We start from the raw sequence: 6,075 nt of genomic DNA, 5'->3' as shown, positions 1-6,075 counted from the left end.
ACACACACACACACACACACACACACACACACACACACACACACACACACGCGATAGCCCCCAACCTCAAGGAGTTCACATTCTAATAGGGGAAGATAGCATATAAAAAAGGAGCTAAAAAAGGAGGAGGGTACCCAAAAGCTGAGCATGATGAGATTCTGCAGCCAGGTAGTAAATTATACAGTGTTTGCCCTGGGACTCCTCCTTAATTAGAAGCTTTGATAAGTGCTCTCCTATGTCCACCTCTACTCTTTCCACTCAGAAGGAGGGAGAGGTCCAAGAGGCAGGGGATACAGAGAAGGCATGAGTTTCAGAGTTGATTTGACCTTGCAAGAGGATGAGTTTCTGGAGAAAATGATGAAGTCTGGGTTAGCTGCCCCCTACCCACTTGAAGTATTCTGCTAAAATATGAGGGAAATTATTGCTGTTAGATGTGGCATTACAAGCAATTGCTTACAATACAAACTATAGGGAGAGGCATATCAGAAGTTCAGGTTATAATGTTTTAAAAATAACTGCCCTATTTGAAACATATCCTTTTCAGGGATATTTTATATAAAGTATTTTTCACTTAGTCTTTTACTGACTGCTTCTCTTCTGGTCCAGGAAACTAGCTGCCCTCTGTTTTAATACGGTGAGAATGCTGAGGGATACTTAAAGGCCACATCTCTGAAGTCAAAAACGAATGAAGAATTGAGCCAATTATTCTGATCACTTGGGCAAGGAGCTCACAATCACACAAGTAATGAGCAGGAAGTATTCATTGAATGAAATATATAATACACTATTATTGTGATCCTGCACCCATGGATGAGGAGGGAGGTGGAAGTTAGCTGTTCTTTTCTTTGCCTCAGTATCTTCAGCATCTTGATCAGTATGATGGTCCTAGGTGGTTGACAACTTGATTAATCTGAGAAGGCTCTGATCAAAAACACAGTCAAACTCCCTTGTCTTTGAAGGATTTTCTGTCTCCTTTGTGGATAAGATCAATCAGAACTGGGATAAATTGGGTCACACTTTATGGTGGGAAAGCCATATCTTGGTACATTGCAAAAGTACTTTGTCTTTTCTGACTCCATTTAGACAGCATTGCTCAGTGAGGCTAGAGGGACAATGAAAAGACTACATCAAATCAACTAAGAAGTGGCACCATGCCTATGACCCTTGAATAATGGTGAAATATTACTACTAGTTAAGTAAATGTCTGTATAATAGCATATGCTATACTTGGAGTTTATACTTTCCTCCTTCTAGGAATTATCATAATTTTTTTTTCCTTTTTTCCAAAAAAAATATACTGAGGAGGGGAAAGGGAAGTCAACAACCCAGAAAACCACTGAGACATATGGCCTTTTAGAATTATGGAAAAAAAACTATCTTGTAACGGGTACTTCACTGTCACATGTTGTTATACCATTTGTAGCTCATCTCTGATCACTACTTTTTGGAGAAATAAATGTTAACCTCATATTACACAGTACATCATAATTTTTGTCTGCTTTATTGTCTAATGACTCTTTTGTGTTTGGTCACCATGACCAAAGTGATAACAATTAAAACTTTTACCACTTAACCAATTAAAATAACTTTTCTGAACACATATCCTAATACAGGTTGAATACATAGGAGAGATCCTACTCAACTTCCTATAATATTCATATTCCATAGGTCCTATCATAAAAATGCTTTAAGAATTCAGATTAATATGTGGATTTTAATGTTTTGCCTAAATGCTCAAATAAGCAGCTTTTCTTCCAGCATTCTATGATCATGAAGATCATGTCCAGGTGGAAGTCTTATTACAAAAATGAGGGAGAGGAAGAAGAGGAGCAGGAAGAGGGGACTGAAACAGAAGGAAACTATAAGTATTGTAGACATGACAGTTGGATGATTTTCTTAGTGGATGCCTCCAAGGCTATATTTGAACCCCAAGACAAAGATCAAGAAACATCTTTTTATCCAAGCATCCAGTGCATGCAGAGTATATACAAGCAGTAAGATCATCAACAGTGACCAAGAAATTGGCCACGGTCTTCTACATTACTGACAAAGACAAGAACTTGGTGAATTTCAGAAATATTTTTATTCTTCATGAGCTGGACACCCCAGGTGCAAAATGAATACTTGATTGTTTTAAGCAAGAACAAGGAGGGAAAAAATTTCCAGGGATTGATTAGCTATGGTACAGACTATTCCCTGAGTGAGGCCCCTTAGATCTGTGCCAATCATTTCAATAGAGTCTGGCTTAAGATGAGTCACAAGCAGATCATGCTGCTCACCAATGATGATGATCCCCATGTCAGTGATAGTGCCAATGCCAGTCAGGCCAGCATCGAAGTCAGTGATCTCCATGACACCGGTATCTTCCTGTACCTTATAAACTTGAAGAAGCAAGGGAATTTCTTTTTTTGTTTTTTGTTTTTTATTCTACAGGGACATCATCACCCCAGCTGACTTCAGAGTTCACTTTGAAGAATAAGAAAGACTAGAGGTCCTCCCTGAGGAAGGTACAAACCAAAGTGACCAGGAAACACCTCTGGCCAGATGAAGCTAAAATTGGACAAGGATGTGGCAGTTAATGTCAGCATTTTTGATATGGTCCAGAAGGATTCTGGCCTCCTCCCATCAGGCTTTACCAGAAAACAAATGAACAGATGAAAACCAAGACCCAAACATTTATTGTAGAAACAGGCAGCTTATTTCTACCTAGCCACAACAAGAGGCCTCAGATCTCTGGAGACTGTCAGATTGTGATGGAGAAAGAGAATATGGATGAATTGAAGAGGTTTGATGATCTGAGCTTGATTCTGATTGGTTTTAAACTTCTCTTTATGCCCAAGCAGCACTATTTCTTAATGCCTTCTCTGTTTGTGTACCCAGGAGAATGACTAGTTAGTGGAATTACAACACTGTTCAGTGCTTTACCCAGCAAGTGCCTGGAGAAAGAGGTGTTGACACTGTGCAGTTACACCTCTGCCAAAACAGCCTACTATATTTAGTGGTCCCAGTGCCCCAGGAGGAGGAGCTGAATGCCCAGAGAGTTTAGGTGGCCCTTCCAGACTTTCAGCTCATCTTCTTGCCTTATACTAATGACAAATAGAAGGTGACTTTTACTGAGAAAGTCACCTCCAAGTCAGAGCAGGTGAACAAAATAAAGATGATTGCCCAGAAACTCCATTTCAAGCAACTGGAACTTTGAGAACCCTACATTGAAACAGAATTTCAGAAACTTGGAAACCTTGGCCTTTGTTCTAATAGAACCTGAGCACTCAGAAGACCTGACACTAGCCAAGATGGTGGTGGTCCTGGAGAGAAAGAGCCCAAGCTTAAGCTGTCCAAAGAAGATTTCAAGTCTGGTGATTGAAAGGGACACCCTGGTCAAGCTCACAGGGCCCATCCTCAAAGAAGCTTTTCAAGTATATTGGCTCAAATCCAGCAGCACCAAGAAGCAGGAGCTCTTGGATCTGCTCATGAGCATTTCCAGAAGGAGTGATGGGGCCCCATGAGACTTTGTTCTCCTCCTCCCTCTTACTTACCACCTTTAGCCCTGCCTCTTCTCATTGTTTTTCAATAAAAAAACTACTCTCTGTCTCTGCCTCTGTCTTTCTCTCATTCATTATATATTATATACAATTACATGTTATATATGCATAATATATAATTATGTATTATATAATCTATATAGATATGTATCTAATAAATACAATGAGAGTAATATAGATGTAATATAGATATCTTTCTATATATTACTCTCTGTATGTTGGTCTTCTTTTCAAATGACTGGCAAATTTTATATCTATCTATCTATCTATCTATCTATCTAATCTATCCATCTTCTAATGAATATTTCTGTGGTATACCATGAATGTAATAACAAGAAAATAGATTAGAGTATCCTAGGAAAGATAAAAATATTTTTGTCATACTCCCTATATTTGCAAACCTCTTTACATTTAATTGAAAATCTATATTATTCTATTTGAGAACATGCAATTTCCTCTTTTGGCAGGCATTTTTAACACACTCAAGTCCTTACGCTGCCTGAAGTTAAAAAATCCAGCTTCTTAATGCAGAGGATAATTTATTAGCATTATTACAAATCAGAAACATTTACCATGAAAATGCTGACATATAGGCCTTAATGAAATGTGTACTTTAGTAGGTTTCAACAGTGAGGGAGGTGGTTGTATGGAAAGGTATTGTTCAACAAATATAACATACTCTGAATTGTAACAATAACAGCTCTCAGAGCTGTCCTTCAAATGATCCTCACTACCTCCTTTGGCCTCAAATTTTACTGAGCTGTCACAATTCCATGCACTCCTATTAAATATCTTATTTCCACATGTTATTCATTCAGTAGTGACCTTTGTAATAAACTTCTTAAGATGAAAAATGTGTCTCCTATTAAAATTACTGAGCTATTATTTTGTAACACTTCAGTCCTTGTATTAAGAGATTTTTTTTAAAGAAGTCTTAAAGCTGTTTAGAGTTTTATATTGTGAATTACTGACAAAAGGTATAACTACAAGCAAATGTAGGATTGAAGTTTTTCCTTCTCTTTTTGTCATCTGCCTTGCAAGTGCAAATTCCATAATTTTCTTTGATCATAAAATCCCATTTTAAACCAGCCAATCACAAAACAGAGTAATATGCCACATAGTTATATAATGTATTTATTGCATGATGGGTGCAAAAGTGAAGTTTATAATATTCCTTTATAATTTCTTCCTTTAATTTGCATCATCAGAGAATCATAAAATATTTTCTTAACATAGACCTATAGAGACTAGAATCATTATTAATTTTTCCATAGAAGAATCTTGCTGAATATTTTAATCTAAATACCCTGAATTTCTGGTCATGTCAGCCCATGAGAGTTGTTCACCCATATTTTCAAATTATTTTAATAATAGTGTTTTTCTTTCAAGACACTGTATATTATATATTACTTCTTAAAATGACCTAGTTTTTTTCCCCAATAATACTAGACTTAAAAGATGAAATTGCCTTGAAAATGTGTAAATGAAAAAGTGCTTTTCAAGGTGAGGTAATTACTATATTTTTAAAAAGAGTAACTGTCTCCAGAGAACCAAGAAAACCTTACAATCACTTCATAATGCATCCAACTAAATAAGTATTTATTTGGGGGCTTTGGATTTAAACTGAAATATCAAGTTGTTACCTTAGAAAAATAGACATAATTTGGCCCATTTAAACAAGGTATTGATAACCACGAATTGGGAATGGGGTAAAGGAATAAATGTCAAAACAAATTGTTACTTTTAAGGCATATAAACCAGGAGAAGGCCAAAAGAATATAGAAATTCCTCAGTCAAGAAATATGTGCTCTCCTTGTAAAACTGAGAGCTATGACAGAGAAGGTAAAGGCTAAGTGGCTTGTCAAACTAATTCATTTGCGAAACCTTACATTGATAAAAGAATATTATCATTATTACTGACTCATAAAACTTTAAGAAAAAGTAGATGACAAAATGAGTTTACAAACAACTTGGTGAGAACTGAGTCAAAGTATCCAAAGAACATTTAAAAATTAAACCAAATGGGGGGCAGGGATCTGTCAATATCTCTATATTAAATTGTGTTTATTAATCAAAATGTAATTTGGACCTAAACATTTTGAGCCATAGTTTACTACATTAGGAAGTGAAAGTGGAATAAAGACAGAAAGAATGTCTAAATCAGACTAAATATATAGAAAGAAACCCTTGTGTTGGAGACAACACAATTTTATTTCTGAGGAACCAATGTTCAATAAATATGAAAGAAGAGAGGATGATAATTGATAAAGGAAATTATTGACAAAATCACTACTAAAAAGTGATAAAAAGTTATCAATATGTACTAACCCATATGCCAACCCCATTATCTCTACAAAATTATAAGAATAATCAACAAACTTATCAAGAATATCCTTGATGAAAATATGAGAAAGAAACAAAGCTTTCCCAAATGATTCTTTATAACTGACCTAATTTTTACAGTGGCATATCTGAAAGAAAGTTTAGAAAAGACAAGATGCTACATGGTTTACTTTTTTCTTGACTATAAAAA

General features: G+C 35.8%; 1 pseudogene; it reads left to right on the top strand.

Annotated features, from left to right (window-relative positions):
* Positions 1–1,779: 1,779 nt before the first annotated feature.
* On the top strand, positions 1,780–3,493 carry LOC114035976 (annotated as a pseudogene).
* Positions 3,494–6,075: the final 2,582 nt, after the last annotated feature.

Source organism: Vombatus ursinus, unplaced genomic scaffold (assembly GCF_900497805.2).
Source record: "Vombatus ursinus unplaced genomic scaffold, bare-nosed wombat genome assembly UNPS02009573.1, whole genome shotgun sequence".
In the NCBI taxonomy this organism is placed as follows: domain Eukaryota; kingdom Metazoa; phylum Chordata; class Mammalia; order Diprotodontia; family Vombatidae; genus Vombatus; species Vombatus ursinus.
This window is presented reverse-complemented; position numbering and strand designations above follow the sequence as displayed.